Genomic DNA, 27,522 nt, shown 5'->3' with positions numbered 1-27,522 from the left:
ATGAGGTTAGAAGGGTTGCGACAGTTTGAGGAAGGTCGTGGATAGGAGGTAGAAGTGACTGTGGGGATATGGCGAGGAGGACCAGGATTTGGAGAGATATCTCCAGCAGTGAGGAGGAGCAGAGAAAGTGTTAGCAGGTGGGAACAGGAGAGAGCATGAGGTGGCTGTCTGTGTTTGGAGATCCAGGATTGAATGTTGAGGAATAATTTGGAGGAGGAGGTGAGGTGAATTGGGAGGATAGAGGGAGAGATGAAGAGTTTCTTACTAGGTGTAGGGATTTGAGGGGTTATTAGAAAGTGGAGGACTATAGAGGAAAAAGTGAGAGCTAACAGAAACATAGTTAAAAGAGAGTAAGTGGTCAAAGTGTGGGTTACCTGACTCCTGCCCTGACTAACTGCCTCTGAAATAACGGCCACTTCTCTCCGAAGCCACTTTGCACAAGAAGACGCGTGCACCCCTTACAGAGAGTCTAAATATATAGGCCACATTAAACTATATCAGGTGAAGGGCATTGTGGGAACGGCTTGTGGATAAATTAACAGCTGGTCATTTCAACAGGAGATGGCTGGGTGATCAAAGACAGAGCCAGGACTCTAGTCTCTACAGTTTAGCACCTCTAAAAATCAGATAAGGTATATAGTGGGGAAGGGACAAACATATGTGAATATTGATTGGAGTGGGACAGATGAAGCAGGGAAATTATGCAGAGCATGTACCAGAGAGATGGGTCAGCAGAGCATTAGATGACAGCATACATAGGAGCAGGGAAATTATGCAGAGCATGTACCAGAGAGATGGGTCAGCAGAGCATTAGATGACAGCATACATAGGAGCAGGGAAATTATGCAGAGCATGTACACATGAACGGTTCCATGTCGGCCAAGCTGCTAAAAGGCAAAAAAAAAAAAAGTGATTTAAAGATTTTTCTGTATTTTCTTGACTATGAAAATTGTACATTCACACTGAAGGCATCAAAACTATGAATTAACACATGTGGAATTATATACTTAACAAAAAAGTGTGAAACAACTGAAAATATGTCTTATATTCTAGGTTCATCAAAGTAGCCACCTTTTGCTTTGATGACTGCTTTGCACACTCTTGGCATTCTCTTCATGAGCTTCAAGAGGTAGTCACCGGAAATGGTGTTCACTTCACAGGTGTGCCCTGTCAGGTTTAATAAGTGGGATTTCTTGCCTTATAAATGGGGTTGGGACCATCAGTTGTGTTGTGCAGAAGTCTGGTGGATACACAGCTGATAGTCCCACTGAATAGACTGTTAGAATTTGTATTATGGCAAGAAAAGCCTTAGTTACTTACCGGTAACGGGATTTTTCGGAGCCCATGACAGCACCACGTGAGAGAGAGAGGATCCGCCCATCAAGGACAGGAAACCTACAGGTTAAAAAGGGCGGCCCTCTCTTCCCGCCTCAGTTTAGTTAACAGAGCATGAGAGTACCGCCAAGGTTAGTTATAACAAAACATAATCACATTAAGTACATTACTTTTCATCAATTTCCCGCAAGGGTGCACAAAAAGAAATCAAATCTACAGGAGTGCACAACACCAGTGAAGGGAGGGAATATAAAGGTGCTGTCATGGGCTCCGAAAAATCCCGTTACCGGTAAGTAACTAAGGCTTTATTCGGTCGCCCATGACAGCACCACGTGAGAGAATTACAGAGACGAAGGAAATTAGGGAGGGACCACAGCTTGAAGCACCCTTCTCCCGAAAGTGAGATCTGCAGAGCCACCCAGATCCAATCTATAGTGCCTATAGAAAGTAGAGGGAGAAGACCAAGTGGCAGCCTTACAAATTTCCTCAATGGAAAGCCCTGTCTTCTCCGCCCAGGAGGTTGATACCGCTCTGGTAGAATGCGCCCTCAATCCTTCCGGTATCTCTTTATCCCCTGAGGAGTATGCGAGGGAAATGGCCTCCTTGATCCATCTAGCGATTGTAGCCTTTGAGGCCTTTCAACCCTTCCTAGCCCCCTGATAGCAAATAAATAGGGACTTATCCTTTCTAAAGCCACGTGATACTTCTAAGTACCTTAGTACGCACCTCCTAACGTCTAAAGTGTGAAGTCTCTCCTCTTTTTGATTTTTGGGCAGAAAGCAAAAAGTTGGGAGAACTATTTCCTGGGTTCTATGGAATCGAGTAGCCACTTTAGGAAGAAAGGCTGGATCAGGTTTTAATATAATCCTATCGTCCAGAATTTGCGTAAATGGAGGGCATATTGAAAGGGCCTGTAGGTCACTGACTCTCCTGGCTGAAGTTAGGGCTACTAACAGGACCGTCTTTAGGAAAATAATTTTGGGGGAAACTAAATCTAGTGGCTCAAAAGGAGGACAGGTCAAGGCATCTAAGACAAAATTCAAATCCCAGGGAGACATCTTTACTTTGGTAATGGGTCTACACCTAAAGGAAGCTTTTAAAAAACTGGCTATCCAATAGTTATCTGCAATATTGGAAGAAAATAAAGCTCCCAACGCCGACACCTGTACTTTCAAGGTACTGGTAGTGAGACCTAATTCTAAGCCTCGCTGCAGAAATTCCAGAATTTTCCCAATAGGGGGCCCCTCCTCCACCTTAACTTCTGCAAAGGACAGAAACTTCCTCCAGGTCCTGGCATAAATACGGGTGGTAACAGGTTTTCTGCTAGCCAGGAGAGTATTCACTACATTTGCGGGGAATCCTTTGTTGGTCAATAACACCCTCTCTATTCCACGCCGTCAAATGTAGACTCGGGGTTGGAGGATGGGAAAGTGGCCCTTGAGTGAGGAGGTCCGGAATCTCCGGAAGAACCCAGGGATCTGATATGGACATCTTCCGGAGACAAGGGAACCACGGTCTTTTGGGCCAAAAGGGACATATGAGTATCACTCTGGCTCAGTCTGCCCTGATCTTTCTTATCACCGCTGGGAGCAGGATCATGGGAGGGAAGGCATATGCCAGAGGAAATCTCCAGGGAACCATGAAGGCGTCCACTGCCAGGGGTCCTTCTCTGGGGTCTAAGGAACAAAAATTTTCCACTTTCCGATTGGCTCTTGTTGCGAATAAGTCCACAGTCGGAAGGCCCCACATTTCTACGATTCTGGAGAATATTTGTGTATTTAGGGACCACTCTCCCTCTTTTACAGAAGTACGGCTGAGGAAATCCGCTGTGATGTTTTCCTTGCCTTTTAGATGAGTAGCCGAAAGAGAGAGACAGTGATCTTCGGCTTTCAGCAGAAGTGCGTTCGCTACCCTCATCAAGTTTCTTGAGCGGGTTCCCCCTTGGTGGTTTATGTAAGCTACCGTGACTTGATTGTCCGAGAGTACACGGACATGCTGGTCCTGAAAATATATAAGGAACTCGTTGAACGCATGCTGCACCGCCAGAAGCTCCTTAACATTTTATGACAACTGTTGCTCACTGCTTGACCAGGTTCCCTGCACTAATTTCCCTCCAAAGTGAGCTCCCCAACCTGTAGCACTTGCATCAGTGGACAAGACTGCAGTTGGACTACATTCCCAGGGAACCCCTTTAGCAAGATTGTCTTGTCGTAACCACCAACGAAGGGACCATATGGCACGAGGACCTAGCGTAAACCTACGGTCTAGATGCCCCTCTAAAGCTGCGTTATTGTACAACACATCCCACTGAAAGGCTCTTGAATGCAATTGTGACCAACGAACCGCAGGAAAAGTGGAGGTGAAGGTTCCCAATAGTGACATGGCCTTACGGAGTGACATAGAAGGTTTACGTATACATTGTTCTACCAACTCCCGGATTCTATCAATTTTCTGTTCTGGAAGACAACATAGCTGTTTCCTGGAATCTAATATGACCCCCAGATATTGTTGTACCTTGAGTAGAGATAGTCTAGACTTTTCTAAATTTAGAAACCACCCCAAACTCTTTAAGACTGACATGGTCTCCTGCAGGTGGGTCTCGCACTGAACCAACGAATTCCCCACTATCAGGAGATCATCCAGGTAAGGGATAATTAGAATGTCCCTTTCTCTTATATGGGCCATAACTTCCGCCATTACTTTAGTAAAAACCCGTGGGGCTATAGCTAAACAGAAGTGGAGTTCAGTGTATTGGAAGTGTTTAACCACCCCGTCTATTTCAATGGCCAGCCTCAAGTATTTCTGGTAATTACTATGAATTGGGATATGGTAATACGCATCTTTGAGATCGAGCACTACCATATAGCAGTGGGGAAAAAGTAACTTTATTACGGATTTTAAAGACTCCATTTTAAAGGTGTGTATTTTAAGGAAATTATTCAGGGATTTCAGATTTATAATTGTCCTGAAACTTCCATCCGGTTTCGGAATCAAGAAGAGCGGGGAGTAGAAACCAAGACCCTTTTCAGCTTCCGGAACCTCAATCAGGACGTGCTTTCTTATTAGGGTTTGTACTTCCGAAACGAGGGCAGCCTGGCGTTCTGGGGAAGAACTGGAGGGAACAACCATGAACCTTTTGTGAGGCAATGCTTTAAATTGAAATTTAAGACCATACTTAATCAGGCTCAAAATCCAATTACTATGAGAAATCTGTTCCCAAGCTGGGACAAAAAATGACAATCTCCCTCCCACCTGGGCTGATTGTGTATCCCCTGGCTTCTGCTCAATTTTTGGAGATGGACCAAAGAGTAGACCTCTACCTTTTCGACCTCTTTCATCAGACTTGTCTTGCTCCCTGAAATATCTCTTCCGGAACGATCTCTTAAAGGAGGGTAGAGGTACTGATGGAAACCCCTTCTTAGGGTCCCCCGCTTTCTCCAATAAGTCGTCCATGGTCTGACCAAAGAGGTATTCCCCTTCACACGGGATTGTACACAGTCTGGACTTAGTCTGTAAATCCCCTGGCCAGCTTTTAATCCACAAAGCTCGCCGAGCCGCATTTGACAGTACTGCTGACTTTGCTGCCAACCTCACCGAGTCCACAGATGCATCAGCAAGAAAAGCTGCCGCCCCCTGAACCAGTGGAAGGGAAGAAATAATGTCTTTCCTAGAAGTCCCATCCTTCAACTGACTGTCTAGCTGTTCAAGCCACACCATCAGGGCTCTGGACGTACAGGTAGCTGCTACTGTTGGTCTCAGTGCTCCCGCAGCTGTCTCCCATGCCCCTTTCAGGAAAGTATCAGCCCGTCTGTCTAGGGGATCTCTCAATGCACCCATATCATCGAACGGGAGGGAAGTTCTTTTCGCTGCTTTGGTAACAGAAACATCCAGCTTGGGTGCTTTTAACCAGGAGGAACACATAGCATCCTCAAACGGATATTTCCTTTTAAAGGATGGAGGAACACTACCCTTCTTGTCAGGCTTTCTCCACTCCTTATCAATGAGGTCTTTCACCTTTGAATTTACTGGAAAGACCCTTCTCTTCTTTAGCCCCAGACCACCAAACATAACATCCTCAGCTGACTTCTCTACCCTCGAGTCCACTATCCCCATTGTAGATCGGACGGCTTTTACTAGGGCATCGACCTCCTTCAGGGGGAAGCACTGTCTATCTGGCTCACTATCAGAGGAAGAGAAGGCGGAGGAGGAAGCGACCGATAGCTCAGAGTCTGAACCCAGCTGGGTTTCTTGAGGAATATGCCCAGACTCTGAACCTTGCAATGCTTTGCCTATTTCTTCCCTTATTAAAGTTCTTAGGCCTAGGGAAAAATCTGGGGTCTCCTCCGATATCATTTTGCTGATACAAAGCTGACATAACCTTTTGCTATATGAATCAGGGAGCGGACAGCTGCATAAGGCACACTCTCTGTGCTTGGACTTCGAGGAACATTTCTTGCTCTAAAAGAAAGTCATAGATAGAAAGAAGGAGGAAACATTAGTAGAACTTTCACGAAGATTCCACTCACCCCACAGAACCTTCGGTACCGTAGAAGCAGAAGAATCCAGCATGCATGGCGAGGAATCACGCCGCACCGGACCGTCCTTCCTGCTCTTAGTGGTAGCTCTTCTAGCTGTACGACCAGACCCTAGCCGGGAATGACGCTGCGCCACTAGTTGTGAGGGCTCCCCAGAGGGCTGCTCCTGCAGCAGATGTTGTTGCCTAGGTGACAGCTCCTGTGAATCTGCCATAGCTTACAATGTAAGAATGGGCTGGGACGCACCTCTGTATGTTACCAGACCCTTTATATACTGGCCATACCGGTACCATGTGTGGGTGTGTGTTTCCTTTTTTTTTTTCTCTTTTTTTTTTTTTTTAACCCAGGAGGGCGTTACCTGCTCCTTGGTGTTCCTCCCCAGGTCCAGGTGGGATCCAGGTGGGCTCCTCGCCGCCAGGTCCTCAATCCCCCGGCGTTCAGCTGCTCGCGCCAAGAATTCAAACGAGCCCCGCCCCTTCCGGTGACGTCACAGGGCTTCCTGCCCGGCGCACCGGAAGTCACGTCAGAAGGTCGCGCCCGTCACCTGGCGGACATCTACCTCCCGTGAGGCGATGTCGCACCCGCCACAACGCTCACGGAGGCGCCCCCATGAGCCCTGCCGTGGCGTCTCCAGAGGACCGGGACGGACCGGCTCCAACCACCTGCTGTGGCCCTCTCTGGGACAGGAGTCCATCTTCTGCAGGTAAGCCTGCAAGGTCCCCCATCATGGACAGGAAACCTAAACTGAGGCGGGAAGAGTGGGCCGCCCTTTTTAACCTGTAGGTTTCCTGTCCTTGATGGGCGGATCCTCTCTCTCTCACGTGGTGCTGTCATGGGCGACCGAATAAAAAGCAGCTAAGTAAAGAAAAACGAGTGGCCATCATTACTTTAAGAAATGAAGGTCAGTCAGTCTGAAAAATTGGGAAAACTTTGAAAGTGTCGCCCAGTGCAGTTGCAAAAACCATCAAGCGCTACAAAGAAACTGGCTCACATGAGGACCGCCCCAGGAAAGGAAGACCAAGAGTCACCTCTGCTTCTGAGGATAAGTTTATCTGAGTCACCAGCCTCAGAAATCGCAGGTTAACAGCAGCTCAGATTAGAGACCAGGTCAATGCCACACAGAGTTCTAGCAGCAGACACATCTCTACAACAACTGTTAAGAGGAGACTTTGTGCAGAAGGCCTTCATGGTAAAATAGCTTCTAGGAAACCACTGCTAAGGACAGGCAACAAGCAGAAGAGACTTGTTTGGGCTAAAGAACACAAGGAATGGACATTAGACCAGTGGAAATCTGTGCTTTGGTCTGATGAGTCCAAATTTGAGATCTTTGGTTCCAACCAGCGTGTCTTTGTGCGACGCAGAAAAGGTGAACGGAAGGACTCTGCATGCCTGGTTCCCACCGTGAAGCATGGAGGAGGAGGTGTGATGGTGTGGGGGATGCTTTGCTGGTGACACTGTTGGGGATTTATTCAAAATTGAAGGCATACTGAACCAGCATGGCTACCACAGCATCTTGCAGCGGCATGCTATTCCATCCGGTTTGCGTTTAGTTGTACCATCATTTATTTTTCAACAGGACAATGACCCCAAACACACCTTCAGGCTGTGTAAGGGCTATTTGACCAAGAAGGAGAGTGATGGGGTGCTACGCCAGATGACCTGGCCTCCACAGTCACCAGACCTGAACCCAATCGAGATAGTTTGGGGTAAGCTGGACCGCAGAGTGAAGGCAAAAGGGCCAACAAGTGCTAAGCATCTCTGGGAACTCCTTCAAGATTGTTGGAAGACCATTTCCGGTGACTACCTCTTGAAGCTCATCAAGAGAATGCCAAGAGTGTGCAAAGCAGTCATCAAAGCAAAAGGTGGCTACTTTGAAGAACCTAGAATATAAGACATATTTTCAGTTGTTTCACACTTTTTTGTTAAGTATATAATTCCACGTGTTAATTCATAGTTTTGATGCCTTCAGTGTGAATGTACAATTTTCATAGTCAAGAAAATACAGAAAAATCTTTAAATGATAAGGTGTGTCCAAACTTTTGGTCTGTACTGTATGTTGAGGAATAGCTCTGAGGAGGAGGTGAGATGGATGGGGAGAATGGAGGGAGAGATCAAGAGTTCCTTACTAGGTGTAGGGATTAGGGGTGGTTGTAAGACGTGAAGGATTAAGGGGGTGAGAGTGAAAACAAAGACAAACTTTGTTTACTGGGACTTAGCATCCAGTTACCTTCAGTTGCCTTCAGGATTAATTCTTATTTCTCATACTTCTGCTAATGGCCATACTTAAGGTAATGGCCACAGACTAAAGTCTGACACAGACTCCTGGCCCACAATATATTTGTAAAAGAATGCATTCAGCTGTGAACCAGAGGGGAGTGGTCTGTGCTCATCTTGATCAGCTGATTAGGGCTCAAACAGATCCTGGATAGTCAAAGACTAAGTAAACAAGGTCATAAATGAAAGTAGGGGGTAGCAGGTGTAACTTGGAGGACATACCATTAGTAAATAGTAGTAGAGAAGTATAGGGAAATCGGCATGGGAGTCAAGACGGAAAAGCTGGGTCACATACCATTAGTAAATAGGAGTATACATGGAGGGGAGCAGGCAAAGGCAAAAGCATTTTCCAGAGGGATTATTACAACTATAAAACCTCAGGACTTATTCTAACTGCAGAACATCAGGCGGTACTATGACAACATTATACTGTGTGTTGGGGCAGCATACATACTGCATAAGGGGGATTACGCTGTGTGGGGACATTCATACTGCATAAGGGGCATAATGGAGGCATCATACATCCTCCATACTTTCGTATGGCGGATTCCACCTTTCCCACACTCCCCGCCCCAATGGCAAACATGGTGGAGGCGTAGGTTTCCTCCTATCAGAACTCTGCGCTTTCACCAAAATCCCACTGCCACCCTCCGTTACACTCCCCTCTTTTGAGGTGCACTGTGTGCGCATCTATTCCCTCTCTGACCTCCAACTGGCCGTCATTTACCAACCTCCAGGGCTAGCCACCACTTTCTTAGACCACTTCACCACCTGGCTGCTTCACTTCCTTTCCGCTGACATCCCCACTATCATAATGGGCGACTTCAACATCCCCATTGACACTTCCCACTTGTCTGTCTCTAAGTTCCTATCCCTCACTTCCTCCTTCGGCCTTGCTCAATGGTCTTCTCTACCCTCTCCTCTCCAGGTGCACAATCCCCACTCCACGAACTTACACACCCTCGCAGAAACCTCAAACACCTTGACCTACACTCACTCTCTGAATCCCTCCTCCCTCTTACAGACATAAATTCCTTACACAATGCAGATGTTGCTGCCGCTTTATATAACACCACAATAGCTGCAGCTCTCAACTCGATCGCCCCTCTCACACATACCAAAGCTCGCAGAATCAACAGGCAACCCTGGCACACCAAACTTACTAAAGAACTGCGACGGGCCTCCAGGGTTGCGGAGCGGAGATGGAAAAGATCTCACTCCATCGAGCACTTCATCGCATTCAAACAATCTCTCACCATTTTCAAGTCCACACTCACTGCAGCAAAACAAACATACTTCTCATCTCTCATATCTTCCCCGTTCCACAACCCTAAACAGCTATTTAACAAATTCAATTCTCTCCTTCGTCCACAAGCGCCTCCTCCCTCTTCTCTCATCTCAGGCGAAGACTTTGCCTCATTCTTCAAGCAGAAGATTGACACCGTCAGACAAAGCTTTTGCCTAAGTCCGCACAACCCCTCCTCATATCTACTCAACCTTCCTCCTCCAAACCCCACTTCTCCACCATTACAGAAGGTCAAGTCTCCTCTTTACTCTCCAAATCACACCTCACCACCTGCGAACTTGACCCAATCCCATCCCACCTCATCTCTAACCTTACCACAGTCTTCATCCCAACCCTAACCCACCTCTTCAACCTGTCACTAACAACCGGTGTCTCCCACTCATGTCTCAAACACGCCTTAATCACACCCATCCTCAAAAAGCCCTCCCTTGACCCATCCTCTCTGACTAGCTTCCACCCCATATCACTTCTCCCCTATGCCTCAAAACTACTAGAACAACATGTCCACCTTGAAATGTCCTCCCACCTCTCCTCCTGCTCCCTCTTCGACCGCCTACAATCTGGCTTCCGACCGCATCACTCGACTGAAACTGCCCTGACCAAAGTCACCAAAGACCTACTAACCGCCAAATCCAAGCGACACTACTCCATCCTCCTCCTTCTGGACCTGTCATCCGCCTTCAACACAGTCAACCATTCGCTCATCTCTTGGCATCACGGACTTGGCCCTATCTTGGATCTCCTCATACCTAACAGACAGGACATTCAGCGTCTCCCACTCACGCACCACCTCCTCATCTCGCCCCCTATCTGTCGGTGTCCCCCAAGGTTCAGTTCTAGGACCTCTGCTCTTCTCCATCTACACCCTCGGCCTGGGACAGCTCATAGAGTCTCACGGCTTTCAGTATCACCTCTATGATAATGACACACAGATATACCTCTCTGGACCCGATATCTCCTCTCTACTAACCAAAATCCCACAATGTCTGTCCGCCATCTCATCCTTCTTCTCTGCCAGATTTCTAAAACTCAACATGGATAAAACAGAGTTCATCATCTTTCCACCCTCTCATTCATATCCCCCGTCTGACCTATCCATTAACGTCAATGGCTGTTCACTCTCCCCAGTCCCACAAGCTCGCTGCCTTGAGGTAGCCCTGGACCCTGATCTCTCCTTCAAACCACATATCCAAACCCTTTCCACTTCCTGCCGACTCCAACTCAAAAATATCTCCCGGATCCGTGCATTCCTCAGCAAAGACTCTGCAAAAACACTAGTGCATGCCCTCATCATCTCCCGCCTTGACTACTGCAACCTCCTGCTCTGTGGCCTCCCATCCAACACTCTTGCACCCCTCCAATCTATCCTAAAATCTACTGCTCGACTAATCCACCTGTCCCCCCGCTATTCCTCGGCCTCTCCCCTCTGTCAATCCCTTCACTGGCTCCCCATTGCCCAGAGGCTCAAGTTCAAAACCCTAACTATGGCATACAAAGCCATCCACAACCTGTCTCCTCCATACATCTGTGATTTAGTTTCCCGGTACTTACCTGCACGCAACCTCCAATCCTCACAAGATCTCCTTCTCTACTCCCCTCTTATCTCCTCTTCCCACAATCGCATACAAGATTTCTCCCGGGCATTCCCCCTACTCTGGAACTCTCTACCCCAACATATCAGACTCTCGCCTACCATGGAAGCCTTCAAAAGAAACCTGAAGACCTACCTCTTCCGACAAGCCTAAAACCTGCAGTAACCACCACATTACTGCATGACCTCCTCTACTCCCACCCATCCCTTGTAGACTGTGAGCCCTCGCGGGCAGGGTCCTTTCTCCTCCTGTACCAGTCGCTGACTCGTTTTGTTAAGATTATGTAAATGTTTTTGCTATGTATATCCCTATCACATGTAAAAGCGCCATGGAATAAATGGTGCTATAATAATAAATAATAATAAGGGGCACCATTCATACTGCATAAGGGGCATAATGGGGGCATTACACTGTGTGGGGGCATCATACATCATGCATAAGGGGCATAATGGGGGCTTTACACTGTGTGGGGGGCATCATACATCCTGCATAAGGGGCATAATGGGGGCATTACATTGTGTGGGGGGTATCATACATCCTGCATAAGGGGCATAATGGGGGCATTACACTGTGGGGGGCATCATACATCCTGCACAAGGGACATAATGGGGCATCATACATCCTGCATAAGGGGCATAATGGGGGCATTACACTGTGTGGGTGCATCATACATCCTGCATAAGGGGCATAATGGGGGCATTACACTGTGTGGGGGCATCATACATACTGCATAAGGGGCATAATGGGGGCATTACACTGTGTGGGGGCATCATACATCCTGCATAAGGGGCATAATGGGGGCATTACACTGTGTGGGTGCATCATACATCCTGTATAAGGGGCATAATGGGGGCATTACACTGTGGGGCCAGTAAAGGGGTCCCGTACTATGAGAACAATACGTTTCCCCCCTTCCTGTCTCCATAGTTGGGTCGTATGTATCTATTACAGGAAACAGAACAAAAACCTTATGATTCTTATAAAGGGGCAACACAAGACCCCAAAAGAGTCTCCGTGCTGAAGGGGTTAATGCCCCCTGCACCCAGTAATGGGGTCTCCACATACCTCCACCTGCAGAGCCGCCACCACATATATGGCTGCTCTGTGCGCACAGGAGCTGTGATGAGGTCACAGGAGGGGAGGAGTCAGGGGTCACATGATCAGGGGCCTCAGTGGATGCAGGACTCTGCTGTGCTGGTTGTCATGGTGCTGGATGAGCTGAAGTTTATGTGTGGGGTCAGGAGGGGTTTACAGTGTGGATGTAGCAGAGCCGCGTGTGTACGAGGTGTACGGAGCAGAGCCGGGCGTGTACGAGGTGTACGGAGCGGAGCCGCGCGTGTACGAGGTGTACGGAGCGGAGCCGCGCGTGTACGAGGCGTACGGAGCGGAGCCGTGCGTGTACGAGGTGTACGGAGCAGAGCCGCGTGTGTACGAGGCGTACGGAGCGGAGCCGTGTGTGTACGAGGTGTACGGAGCAGAGCCATGTGTGTACGAGGTGTACGGAGCAGAGCCGTGTGTGTGCGAGGTGTACGGAGCAGAGCCGTGTGTGTACGAGGTGTACGGAGCAGAGCCGCGTGTGTACGAGGTGTACGGAGCAGAGCCGCGTGTGTACGAGGTGTACGGAGCAGAGCCGCGTGTGTACGAGGTGTACGAAGCGGAGCCGCGTGTGTACGAGGTGTACGAAGCGGAGCCGCGTGTGTACGAGGTGTACGGAGCGGAGCCGCGTGTGTACGAGGTGTACGGAGCGGAGCCGCGTGTGTACGAGGTGTACGGAGCGGAGCCGCGTGTGTACGAGGTGTACGGAGCGGAGCCGCGTGTGTACGAGGTGTACGGAGCGGAGCCGCGTGTGTACGAGGTGTACGGAGCGGAGTCGCGTGTGTACGAGGTGTACGGAGCGGAGCCGTGTGTACGAGGCGTACGGAGCAGAGCCGTGCGTGTGTACGAGGCTTACGGAGCAGAGCCGTGCGTGTGTACGAGGCGTACGGAGCAGAGCCGTGCGTGTGTACGAGGCGTACGGAGCAGAGCCGTGCGTGTGTACGAGGCGTACGGAGCAGAGCCGTGCGTGTGTACGAGGCGTACGGAGCGGAGCCGTGCGTGTGTACGAGGCGTACGGAGCGGAGCCGTGCGTGTGTACGAGGCGTACGGAGCGGAGCCGTGCGTGTGTACGAGGCGTACGGAGCGGAGCCGCGCGTGTACGAGGTGTACGGAGCAGAGCCGCGTGTGTACGAGGTGTACGGAGCAGAGCCGCGTGTGTACGAGGTGTACGAAGCGGAGCCGCGTGTGTACGAAGCGGAGCCGCGTGTGTACGAGGCGTACGGAGCGGAGCCGCGTGTCTACGAGGCGTACGGAGCGGAGCCGCGTGTGTACGAGGAGTACGGAGCGGAGCCGCGTGTGTACGAGGTGTACGGAGCGGAGCCGCGTGTGTACGAGACGTATGGAGCAGAGCCGCGTGTGTACGAGGCGTACGGAGCGAAGCCGCGTGTGTACGAGGCGTACGGAGCGAAGCCGCGTGTGTACGAGGCGTACGGAGCGGAGCCGCGTGTGTACGAGGCATACGGAGCGGAGCCGCGTGTGTACGAGGCGTATGGAGCGGAGTCGCGTGTGTACGAGGTGTTCGAAGCGGAGAAATCCTATCCACTATGCTGTAACACCTTGCCAAACCTGCAGCTGCTCTGACCATGAGCACATACCCTAACAGTTCCCATAGAACACCAGATCACATACATAGCAGCAAGTTTTTGTTTTGGCCAAAAGATTTTGTAAGCCGCCGCCACGACAAGGAGACTCTTCTGGCAGGGCCCTACTCTACTCTAACCTATTAAACATTTCTTAAAATATCCAGTACTCTATCTAGGTATATTTTTATTTATTTTTCTTTAAGGGAATGTGTCGCATACATTTTTTCATATAATATCACATACAAAGGGACAAAAACCGTCACACCATGGCCGGACTACATATTACCACCACATAGTGACCAAATAATACCACATACAAAGAATAGCGACACACCATGAGTAGACCATATATTGACCGAATAATACTACATACAAGGAACAAATACCACCACACCATGACCAGACCACATATTACCACCACATAGTGACCAAATAATACTACATACAAGGAACATAGAATTAAACCTCATATTCTTGTTTATGCATATTTGTATCCCACCCTGTATATAAACTGTTTATTGCAGGAAATTTGTGTGAAAACCACCGATGTTAGGAAATACACCCACATCTGATCTGGTGCAAAGCATAATATCCTGGCAAAGGATCATAGAGCCGCAGATATATCAAGCATTATCAATCATATCAACGGGAGGCAAATAGATGCATCATTGTAAAACAGACGAAAACAAGTATGTACAAAACACTGGTGAGATTACTGTGGAACATTGCAATGGTGAATCAGATTAGATGGAATTTACAAATCCTGCTATCCAGGAGTTGGATGTATAACAGATCAATTGCAATGGGATACGTCTGCATAGAGTCTGATGCAAAACTTGATTGTGAAGCTATAGGTATAGCAAGCATTTCTATCTGTATCAATGAAAAACAGATTGTCATGGAAATATTGAAAATCTTTTCTTCTCCCCTGTCATAGATATTAAGAAGTCTCTCTCTCAGACTCCTCTTCCCTCCTTCCCTATAGTAATTGTCCACGGGAGAAGAGCTGACACTTTGGCCAGTGGCCTCTATGCAAGTTAACACACACATGAGAAGGGCCTTGTAAGCTAATGCTGGCCCAAAAGGTGCTACCAAACCCAATTAACACAGGCTTGTGATAGATATACCGCTAACTGAGAAGGTTGTATTTCCAGTGCTTCGAAGGGAATGTAGCAAAGGCCTGCAGACAGCCCAAAGCCGATACAGAATAGGGAATAACTAAAGTTCCATATGTCCGATAATAGTGGAGCCTATATTTTGGGTGGCAGGGTCAGCTAAGGAACAATATGGATATTTTCCCGTCGCTGTAAGCCCCTCTGGGGAGCTGTGGCACAAAAGTAGCAAAATAGCAGATGGCAGCTATATCGTGTGTGGTCTCTGGAGAAAGGTAAAATCATAACGGAAAATATGGTATCACTTTCGGGCCTCTACGATCAACCCACGATAAGTTATTGCAAAAACCAGATATCTAATAAAAATATGAAGGCTGGAGACCAGCCCCCGTGATGTCATCACAGGGGGTGTGTGGGCAGGTCTCCCCGTAGGCATAAAAGAATCCATGGAGGATGGATCAGCACTTATGTTGGAAGTTACAAATTTTGTGTAGTGCGGGTCACATTCTCTGAACGGGCATCGGAGTGCTTCCCTCCACCTATACTGAGTCATCCCTGCGAACTGTATAGAGTAAGTTGAGAATTGGAAGACTACAGTAATGTGTTGCCTGACAAAGTTTTTCTATAGAGTGTGGTGTCCACTTTATGAGATGTTACTATCCCTGTCAGGAAAATATCCAGAAATGGAGTGGAAATCATAGGTTCGCTGACAGTGAATTTTAAATTTAAGGAATAGGAATTCAATTACAAAACAAATTGTGACACTAACTGGGAGTCACCTCTCCATACCAAAAGTACATCATCAACATATCTACCAAGCAAAAAAATGTGCTCAAAAAATGGATTATCATCAGAAAAAATGTAAATTTCTTCCCACCACGACATGTACAGAATAGCCAAAGATGGTGAGAATTTGGAGCCCATGGGGGCTCCAAGTACTTGTAAATAATATTTAGAATCAAACATAAAATTGTTGTGGGACAACAAATATTTTATGTTATAATGAACCTTTGTAAATTCACAGAATATCCACTATATTTATTTAAATGGTGTTGAACGGCAATGACGGCCAATGCGTGAGGGATGGAGGAATACAGGTTGACAACATTGCTGGTGACAAACCTATACTCTTCCTGCCACACGAACCTGTCAAAAACCCTCAGGACAGATGTAGTATCTTTCACATAGCCTGGTGTTTGAATAACCAGAGGATACAAATGTTCACCAGCCATTGGTTAAATACTCATTCAATGAACCCATACCCTAGATAATAGGGTGAAGGGTGGGGGAGGGGAGATACCCATGTGTGTTTTGGGGAGCCCATGAAAAATTGGATAATCAGGAAAGAGCCAGAGCTTTGTTATTAAACACCGACAAATAAATGCCTTCCTCCAGAATAGTGGACAACATTGTTTTATACAAATTGGTAGGATTCATAGAGACCACCGGAGCAGATTTCATATATCAACAGTTCTAATAGCACATACTCCGGGGCATCAAAACATTTTGTGTCCATAGAGAATAATGATCTCACACATTTTTCTTTCTTTGGTCATGAAAAAGTTAATTATCCGGTAAGGGGTGGAAACAGACAGAAACACCTTAATATGCGTGAAGCCTTCTGGATCTGACGTGTAAATACTAAATACCCTTCGGGTAATGAATTTCCGCAATGACCGGTTTTACATCTATTGATGAAATTCATACTGGTTTCTTCCCAGCAGACATCTATATGGTGACTTTCCAGGTTTTCTGAATTTATTTTGTGTTTTTCCGGTTATTATTTGCCGGTGTACTTATTTGCCTTTCTGTATATTGCGCTATCATTGCTGATTCATCTTCGCAGAACGCACAGAAATGATGCAAATATCTTAAAGATTTTCAGCAATGACTGAGTATTTCCATTGCAATGTTCTGCAGCTTATTTATCTTCCATTTCTCATATATTTATTTTTGTCAGTTTTTTCACAATATAATTCAATGATTTGTTTTTCGTTGATACAGATAGAAATTCCCGCTACATCCACAGCTTCACGATTAAGTTCTGCATCAGATATTTGTTTTTATCAGTTTTATTATAATGTAATTACCTGTTTTTCGTTGATACAGATAGAAATACTTGCTCCATCTATAGCCTCACGATCAGGTTCTCCATCAGACTCTATGCAGACGTCTCCCATTGCCATTGATCTGTTATACATCCAGCTCCTGGATATCATGGATTTGTACGCTCCATCTAATCTGATTCGCCATTACAATTCTCCACAGTAATCTGATTCGCCATTACAATGCTCCGCAGTAATCTGATTCGCCATTACAATGCTCCACAGTAATCTAATTCGCCATTACAATGCTCCACAGTAATCTGATTCGCCATTACAATGCTCCACAGTAATCTAATTCGCCATTACAATGCTCCACAGTAATCTCACCAGTGTTCTGTACTTGTTCTCGTCTGTTTTACAATGATGCATCTATTTGCCTCCCGTTGATATGACTGATAATGCTCGGTATATCTGCGGCTCTATGATACTTTACCAGGATATTATACTTTGCACCAGATCAGATGTGGGTGGATTTCCTTGTAAATTTTCTACTATGTATTGAATTTTGATTTGCATATTTTTTTTCCCCTTTATATGTTCATTGTTATAGGTTTATAGTTTCTCCATACTGGTTATTGTGCATATTATTTTATATTATATTTTTACGTGTGTCAGATCGATAAGAACAATATTTCTATTCACAATTTAGACATTGATGCGTTTTCTCTGTTTATTGGACATTGTTATTGCGATGCTCAATACTGAATCTAGCATCCATCTCATGCATACATGTTCCTGTCCCTCTATAATCAGTATATCCTCCCACTTTCCGTTGCTATAGTTGATGGCATTTGCGATGTTCTGACCCTGTGATCTCACACCTGTACACTTAATCCCGGTGTTGTGTTCCTATATGGGATAAGCCCCTGGCAGCTAACACCGGTGGTCTTCACACAAATGTCCTGCAATAAACAGTTTATATACAGAGGGGGATACGGATATGCATGAGTATGAGGTCTAATTCTATCTTATTTTTCACCATCATGGTGTTTTGCATTTCTGGCTTGTTGTGTGACGCTTGCAATGATCATCTTGTCTGTATTTGATCTCGTCTCCCTCAATGTGAACTGTGGCTTGGATTTTCTTCACACCTTTTTAATGTCTAATTGATTTCTCATTTCGTGTCATGTGACTCCATTGTACTTGTATATATATATGACTTCATTGTCCTTTTCTCATCTGCTATGACTAAGGGCGCAATCCTAGCGCCAGAAACGCATAAGAATTTTAAATTGTTTCCCTTTTTTTAAATGAAACAATAAAGTTTTTTCATATTGTACCTGTTGGAGTGCCGATTTTCTCCTTTTAGTTTTCTTCATATGGCTGTGCTCACCAGCCAGACCGGCACCGTACAGTGGACTATCTTCACCCTGTTTGAATTCAGCGTTGCAGCTCCCTAACCCTCTCACCTGTGTATAATGTCACCGGTGATCTCTGTATTATCTGTACTCTGACACTATATACAGAGCTCCTGTGTATAATGTCACTGGTGATCCCTGTATTACCTGTACACTGACACTATATACAGAGCTCCTGTTTATAATGTCACTGGTGATCCCTGTACACTGACACTATATACAGAGCTCCTGTGTATAATGTCACTGGTGATCCCTGTATTATCTGTATACTGACACTATATACAGAGCTCCTGTGTATAATGTCACTGGTGATCCCTGTATTACCTGTACACTGACACTATATACAGAGCTTCTGTGTATAATGTCACCAGTGATCACTATATTACCTATAAACTGACACTATATACTGAGCTCCTGTGTATAATGTCACTGGTGATCACTGTATTACCTGTACACTGACACTATATACAGAGCTGTGATGTATAATGCCACTGGTGATCCCTGTATTACCTGTACACTGACACTATATACAAAGCTGTGGTGTATAATGTCACTGGTGATCTCTGTATTACCTGTACACTGACACTATATACAGAGCTCCAGTGTATAATGTCACTAGTGATCCCTGTATTACCTGTACATTGACACTATACACTGTATACTATGTACAGAGCTCCTGTGTATAATGGCACTTATGGTAATATTAGTATTTTTTTTTATTAATGATCAGGATTGTAGTATTCGGTCACTATGTGGTAGTAATATGTGGTCTGGTAATGTTGTGGCGATATTTTTCCCTTGTACGTGGTATTATTCGGTCACTATGAGGTGGTAATATGTACTCCAGTCATGGTGTGGCGATATTTGTTCCTTGTATGTGGTATTATTCAGTCACTATGTTGTGGTAATATGTGGTCCGGCCATGGTTTGGTGGTATTTGTTCCTTGTATGTAGTATTATTCGGTCACTATGGGGTGGTAATATGTGGTCTAGTCATGGTGTGGCGGTATTCTTTGTATGTGGTAATATTCGGCCACTATGTGGTCCGGCCATAGTGTGACGGTATTTGTCCCTTGTATGTGTTATTATTGGTCATTTTAAAAAATGTATGTGACACATTCCCTTAAAGAAAAATAAATAAAAATATACCTAAAAAGAGTACAAGATATTTCCAGAAATGTTTAATAGGCTAGAGTAGAGCAGGGTCCAGCCAGAAAAGCCCACCTTGTCATGGTGTTGGCTTACAAACTCTTTTGGCCAAAACAAAAGCTGCTGGCTATGTATGTGATCTGGTGTTCTATGGGAATTTTTAGGTTTTGTGCACACAGTCAAGAGCCACTGCGGGTTTGACACTGCGTGCGTATCCAGCATCAAACCTACAGCGGCCAGATGTTACAGCATAGTGCATGGATTTCTAGAAATCCCATATCCACTCTGCAATTCTGTGCACCTGCAGATTACCCGCGGAAATTGACTTGCGGCACATCTTTCAGACCAGCAGCATGTCAATTTGACTTGCGGGTTCACATGTGGACTTTCTCCACAGACTTTACCTTTATGTGGAAAGTCCGCATGTACAAAAAAAAAAATCGCGCCACTCTTTTGCATAAAATGAGGGCAGAAGCCACGCGGCTATCCCGCAGCTTTGGGGCCGCAGGCGGCTCCTGACTGTGGGCACATAACCTTAATGTGTGATTACTAAGGATGTGGTGCAGAAGTGGAGTTTTTCCAAGAGTGAACGGTGTGACTGATGAAGGTTCGAGGAGTGAAGGCGGAGCTGGGGTGGAGTCTCAGGGGGCCCGAAAATTTTGCCAGTAAGGGACCTGAATTTTCTGGTGGCAGCCCTGCACACATATACATACACTCATATACTAATCTTTTATGATATTGGGGTCTTCTGGAAAGGGCTGCAGAACGCACTGTGGAGGAGAGGACACAGCAGACAGGACTGATTTCAGCTTCCTGCCCCTACGTGCTGTCCGATGCTGTGGACTCTCCTCCCCCACCCTCTACTCTTTGAGGAAATGCTGCTGGGAAGGGAACAGCAGGAGACAGAAGACCCACTGTAAGACCCTGCAGGAGGACAGACAGCAGTCAATGAGCGCTCTCATCAGTCTGATGGGGAATCGTCCATTGGCCAGCGGCCTCTCTCCTGCATGACGCGTCCCCTTTTTCAATGCTCGCACTTTGCCCTAGGTATCAAAAATCATTATGGGTGGGAGTGGACGGGGTTAAGCAGAATCGGGCCCCATAACTGAGGGGCCCAAAAGCGGCTGCGTGGTCTACTGCCTGAGCAGTACGCCCCTTCCTGCATGGGCCCCCCTCCACCTCTGGGCCCGGGTGCGGCTGCATCGGCAGTATGTCCGCCCCTGGCTGAACCCCTCGCTGCGGCTCTGAGCAAATGTAATATTATTTACACACAAATGAGTGGTAAAGAAATCAGTGAGACACCTGTGGGATAAGAACGCTCATTACCAGGGCCAGCCCAGGTTTTTGTGAGCCCCGGGCGAAAAAGTCTCAGTGGCCCCTTTAACACATACCACGATTCATGATGCACAGATACCTCAGAGAAATATATATATATAGTACAAGGCCAAGGATTTCACTTACTACATTACATGAGCGATATCTATTGTAAATTCTACAATAGCTCAGAAACCGGCGAATCGCTCCACACAGTATACTGGCCCCCATATAACGCTCCATACAGGATACTGGCCCCCATATAACGCTGCATACAGGATACTGGCCCCCATATAATGCTCCATACAGAATACTGGCCCCCATATAATGCTCCATACAGGATACTGGCCCCCATATAACGCTCCATACAGGATACTGGCCCCCATATAATGCTCCATACAGAATACTGGCCCCCATATAACGTTCCATGCAGGCTGCGCCCCAACATACTGCCTCATGCAGGCTGTTCCCCCCACATAATGCTCCATGCAGGCTGTTCCCCCCACATAATGCCTCATGCAGGCTGTTCCCCCCACATAATGCCCCATGTAGAATGTCACCCCCCCTTATAATGCCCCATGCAGGATGTCACACCCCTCCTCCCTTATAATGCCCCATGCAGGATGTCACACCCCGCCTCCCTTATAATGCCCCATACAGGATGTCACCCCACCCCCTTATAATGCCCCATATAGGATGTCACCCCCCTTATAATTCCCCATGCAGGATGTCACACCCCCCCTCCCTTATAATGCCCCATGCAGGATGTCAGGATGTCACACCCCCCTCCCTTACAATGCCCCATACAGGATGTCACACACACCCCCCTCATAATGCCACATGCAGGATGTCAGGATGTCACACCCCCCTCTCCCCACCCCACCATATAATGCCCCATGCCTCCATACAATAAAAAAAAAATCAAATACTCACCTCACTTCTCCTTACCTGCTGCCGCTGCTCCAGACTCCTCAGCGTCTTCCCACTCTGCGCTGTGACGGCTCAGGAGAGAGCGCGGTGTAAAGATGTCACCGCACCCTCTGACTTGAGACGTCACAGTGCAGCAGCCGCAGAAGAGACCGGAACTGCTGTGGAGGCACGGGGAGCGGTAAGTAATGTGCCGGATGCCGGGGCCCTGATCAAGGACGGGGGCGGGTGCTGGCACCGCTCTCCTCCGCTCACGGGTCCCATAGCGCAGCTGGGTGCCCAACGGCGAGTGGGCCCCCCCACCTGCTCAGGGCCCTGGCACTTGCCCGGGTGCTGACACCGGCCCTGCCCATTACACCCTCAGATGACTTCCATGGTGGGTACAGTGTCTAAAATGGGGTCACTTTAGGAGGTTGTATGTTCTTCACACCTTGGGGGCATTGCTATTGGCTCCCACAAGTGAGGACTGACAAAGATACACAGCTCCGCTCCGTACACACGCGGCTCCGCTCCGTACGGCTCGTACACACGCGGCTCCGCTCTGTACACCTCGTACACGCGCGATTCTTCAGGCTTGAAATTATGTTGGTCAATGTTCCAGAAGGCAGAGGGAAAAAATGGGAGGCAGGCGAGTGAAAAAACCCTCATCAACGAAAGGATGCAGTACACCTCGTACACGCGCGGCTCCGCTCCGTACACCTCGTACATGCGCGGCTCCGCTCCGTACACCTCATACACGCGTGGCTCCGTACGCCTCGTACACAGGCGGCTCCGCTCCGTACGCCTCGTACACACGCGGCTCCGCTCCGTACGCCTCGTACACACGCGGCTCCGCTCCGTACGCCTCGTACACACGCGGCTCCGCTCCGTATGCCTCGTACACACGCGCCTCCGCTCCGTACGCCTCGTACACACGCGGCTCTGCTCCGTACGCCTCGTACACGCACGATTCTTCAGGCTTGAAATTATGTTGGTCAATGTTCCAGAAGGCAGAGGGAAAAATAATGGGAGACAGGCGAGTGAAAAAACCCTCATCAACGAAAGGATGCAGTACAACTCGTACACGCGCGGCTCCGCTCCGTACACCTCGTACACGCGCGGCTCCGCTCCGTACACCTCATACACGCGTGGCTCCGTACGCCTCGTACACAGGCGGCTCCGCTCCGTACGCCTCGTACACACGCGGCTCCGCTCCGTACGCCTCGTACACACGCGGCTCCGCTCCGTACGCCTCGTACACACGCGGCTCCGCTCCGTACGCCTCGTACACACGCGGCTCCGCTCCGTACGCCTCGTACACACGCGGCTCCGCTCCGTACGCCTCGTACACACGCGGCTCCGCTCCGTACACCTCGTACAAGCGCGGCTCCGCTCCGTACACCTCGTACACGCGCGGCTCCGCTCCGTACACCTCGTACACGCGCGATTCTTCAGGCTTGAAATTATGTTGGTCAATGTTCCAGAAGGCAGAGGGAAAAATAATGGGAGGCAGGCGAGTGAAAAAACCCTCATCAACGAAAGGATGCAGTACACCTCGTACACGCGCGGCTCCGCTCCGTACACCTCATACACGCGCGGCTCCGTACACCTCGTACACACGCGGCTCTGCTCCGTACACCTCATACACGCGCGGCTCCGTACACCTCGTACACACGCAGCTCCGCTCCGTACACCTCGTACACGCGCGGCTCCGCTCCGTACACCTCGTACACGTGCCGCTCCGCACACCTCATACACGCGCGGCTCCGTACACCTCGTACACACGCGGCTCCGCTCCGTACACCTCGTACACGCGCGGCTCCGTACACCTCGTACATGCGCGGCTCCGCTCCGTACACCTCGTACACGTGCCGCTCCGCTCCGTACACCTCGTACACGCGCGGCTCCGCTCCGTACACCTCGTACACGCGCGGCTCCGCTCCGTACACCTCGTACACGCGCGATTCTTCAGGCTTGAAATTATGTTGGTCAATGTTCCAGAAGGCAGAGGGAAAAATAATGGGAGGCAGGCGAGTGAAAAAACCCTCATCAACGAAAGGATGCAGTACACCTCGTACACGCGCGGCTCCGCTCCGTACACCTCATACACGCGCGGCTCCGTACACCTCGTACACACGCGGCTCCGCTTCGTACACCTCGTACACGCCCGGCTCAAATCCGTACACCTCGTACACACGCGGCTCCGCTCCGTACACCTCATACACGCGCGGCTCCGTACACCTCGTACACACGCAGCTCCGCTCCGTACACCTCGTACATGCGCGGCTCCGCTCCGTACACCTCGTACACGTGCCGCTCCGCTTCGTACACCTCGTACACGCGCGGCTCCGCTCCGTACACCTCGTACACGCGCGTCTCCGCTCCGTACACCTCGTACACACGCGCGATTCTTCAGGCTTGAAATTATTTTGGTCAATGTTCCAGAAGGCAGAGGGAAAAATAATGGGAGGCAGGCGAGTGAAAAAACCCTCATCAACGAAAGGATGCAGTACACCTCGTACATGCGCGGCTCCGCTCCGAACACCTCATACACGCGCGGCTCCGTACACCTCGTACACACGCGGCTCTGCTCCGTACACCTCATACACGCGCGGCTCCGTACACCTCGTACACACGCAGCTCCGCTCCGTACACCTCGTACACGCGCGGCTCCGCTCCGTACACCTCGTACACGCGCGGCTCCGCTCCGTACACCTCGTACACGCGCGGCTCCGTACACCTCGTACACACGCGGCTCTGCTCCGTACACCTCGTACACACGCGGCTCCGCTCCGTACACCTCGTACACGCCCGGCTCAAATCCGTACACACGCGATTCTTCAGGCTTGAAATTATTTTGGTCAATGTTCCAGAAGGCAGAGGGAAAAATAATGGGAGGCAGGCGAGTGAAAAAACCCTCATCAACGAAAGGATGCAGTACACCTCGTACACGCGTGGCTCCGCTCCGAACACCTCATACACGCGCGGCTCCGTACACACGCGGCTCTGCTCCGTACACCTCATACACGCGCGGCTCCGTACACCTCGTACACACGCAGCTCCGCTCCGTACACCTCGTACACGCGCGGCTCCGTACACCTCGTACACACGCGGCTCTGCTCCGTACACCTCGTACACACGCGGCTCCGCTCCGTACACCTCGTACACACGCGGCTCCGCACACCTCGTACACGCGCGGCTCCGTACACCTCGTACACACGCGGCTCTGCTCCGTACACCTCGTACACGCGCGATTCTTCAGGCTTGAAATTATGTTGGTCAATGTTCCAGAAGGCAGAGGGAAAAATAATGGGAGGCAGGCGAGTGAAAAAACCCTCATCAACGAAAGGATGCAGTACACCTCGTACACGCGCGGCTCCGCTCCGTACACCTCGTACACGCGCGGCTCCGCTCCGTACACCTCGTACACGCGCGGCTCCGCTCCGTACGCCTCGTACACACGCGGCTCCGCTCCGTACGCCTCGTACACGCGCGATTCTTCAGGCTTGAAATTATGTTGGTCAATGTTCCAGAAGGCAGAGGGAAAAATAATGGGAGGCAGGCGAGTGAAAAAACCCTCATCAACGAAAGGATTCAGTACACCTCGTACACGCGCGGCTCCGCTCCGTACACCTCATACACGCAGGGCTCCGTACACCTCGTACACACGCGGCTCTGCTCCGTACACCTCATACACGCGCGGCTCCGTACACCTCGTACACACGCAGCTCCGCTCCGTATACCTCGTACACGCGCGGTTCCGTACACCTCGTACACGCGCGGCTCCACTCCGTACACCTCATACACGCGCGGCTCCGTACACCTCGTACACACGCGGCTCTGCTCCGTACACCTCGTACACGCCAGGCTCAAATCCTTACACCTCGTACACACGCGGCTCCGCTCCGTACACCTCATACACGCGCGGCTCCGTACACCTCGTACACACGCAGCTCCGCTCCGTACACCTCGTACACGTGCCGCTCCGCTCCGTACACCTCGTACACACGCGGCTCCGTACACCTCGTACACGCGTGGCTCCGTACACCTCGTACACACGCGGCTCTGCTCCGTACACCTCGTACACGCGCGGCTCCGCTCCGTACACCTCGTACACGCGCGGCTCCGCTCCGTACACCTCGTACACGCGCGGCTCCGCTCCGTACACCTCGTACACACGCGGCTCCGTACACCTCGTACACACGCAGCTCCGCTCCGTACACCTCGTACACACACGGCTCTGCTACATCCACACTGTAAACCCCTCCTGACCCCACACATAAACTTCAGCTCATCCAGCACCATGACAACCAGCACAGCAGAGTCCTGCATCCACTGAGGCCCCTGATCATGTGACCCCTGACTCCTCCCCTCCTGTGACCTCATCACAGCTCCTGTGCGCACAGAGCAGCCATATATGTGGTGGCGGCTCTGCAGGTGGAGGTATGTGGAGATTCCCCATTACTGGGCGCAGGGGGCATTAACCCCTTCAGCACGGAGACTCTTTTGGGGTCTTGTGTTGCCCCTTTATAAGAATCATAAGGTTTTTGTTCTGTTGCCTGTAATAGATATATACGACCCAACTATGGAGACAGGAAGGGAGGAAACTTATTGTTCTCATAGTACAGGACCCCTTTACTGGCCCCACAGTGTAATGCCCCCATTATGCCCCTTATACAGTATGTATGATGCCCCCCACAGTGTAATGCCCCCATTATGCCCCTTATGCAGGATGTATGATGCCCCCACAGTGTAATGCCCCCATTATGCCCCTTATGCAGGATGTATTATGCCCCCACAGTGTAATGCCCCCATTATGCCCCTTATGCAGGATGTATGATGCCCCCACAGTGTAATGCCCCCATTATGCCCCTTATACAGTATGTATGATGCCCCCACAGTGTAATGCCCCCATTATGCCCCTTAGTGAGTATGTATGATGCCCCCACACAGTGTAATGCCCCCATTATGCCCCTTATACAGTATGTACGATGCCCCACACAGTGTAATGCCCCCATTATGCCCCTTATGCTGGATGTATGATGCCCCCACAGTGTAATGCCCCCATTATGCCCCTTATGCAGGATGTATGATGCCCCCCACAGTGTAATGCCCCCATTATGCCCCTTATGCAGGATGTATGATGTCCCCACAGTGTAATGTCCCCATTATGTCCCTTATGCAGGATGTATGATGCCCCCACACAGTGTAATGCCCCCATTATGCCCCTTATGCAGTATGTATTATGCCCCCACACAGTGTAATGCTCCCATTATGCCCCTTATGCAGGATATATGATGCCCACACACAGTATAATGCCCCCATTATGCCCCTTATGCAGTATGTATGATGCCCCCCACACAGTATAATGTTCCCACAGCGCCACCTGAGGTTTTACAGTTGGAATAATCCCTTTGGAAAATGATTTTTCCTTTACCTAGATTTCGAGGCTTTGTACAGTAATATACCGCATGAGGATGGTATCAGAGGAGTAAGACATTTCTTGAAATCGAGATCAGTAGAGTGTAGCAGACATAATGATTTCATGGACGATCTTCTAAAATTCGCTATTACTCATAACTTCTTTCTTTTTGACCGGAAGTACTTCCACCAGCTCAGGGGTACTGTGATGGGGAGCCCCTGGGCTCTCTCGTATGCTAACCTATTCCTGGGCTGGTGGGAGGAAACCACAATATTCAGGGATGATCATATGTGATGGCATCCATATATTGGGGTATGGTACAAATATATTGACTACATTTTTATCATCTGGTTAGGGACAAGTCAAAAATCTTTTGAATTTGTCAGGGAACTCAACATCAATAGAGTGGGCCTTAGATTTACATCTGAATTTAATT

At 49.0% G+C, this 27,522-nt stretch overlaps 2 protein-coding genes across 3 annotated transcripts in view; one reads left to right on the top strand and one right to left on the bottom strand.

Annotated features, from left to right (window-relative positions):
- LOC141182883 (uncharacterized) overlaps positions 1-12,193 on the bottom strand; it is a 60,058-nt gene extending 47,865 nt beyond the window's left edge. The window contains exon 1 of the mRNA XM_073661002.1: positions 12,108-12,193. The gene's annotated coding sequence lies outside the window, so the exon portion shown is untranslated. The remainder of the gene's footprint in view (positions 1-12,107) is intronic.
- LOC141182760 (uncharacterized) overlaps positions 1-27,522 on the top strand; it is a 166,749-nt gene that overhangs the window by 128,108 nt on the left and 11,119 nt on the right. Inside the window, exon 1 of one of the 2 annotated variants that reach the window (XM_073660863.1) lies at positions 26,026-26,107. The exons of the other annotated variant lie outside the window; for it this stretch is intronic. The gene's annotated coding sequence lies outside the window, so the exon portion shown is untranslated. Of the gene's footprint in view, positions 1-26,025; positions 26,108-27,522 lie in introns of those variants that run through there. 2 annotated transcript variants of the gene reach the window in all.

Source organism: Phyllobates terribilis, unplaced genomic scaffold, assembly GCF_046119375.1.
Source record: "Phyllobates terribilis strain yellow unplaced genomic scaffold, ASM4611937v1 Scaffold_36__1_contigs__length_13169755, whole genome shotgun sequence".
Taxonomy (NCBI): Eukaryota; Metazoa; Chordata; class Amphibia; order Anura; family Dendrobatidae; genus Phyllobates; species Phyllobates terribilis.
Note: the sequence above shows the minus strand (reverse complement) of the source record. Positions and strands in the feature narration are given on the sequence as shown.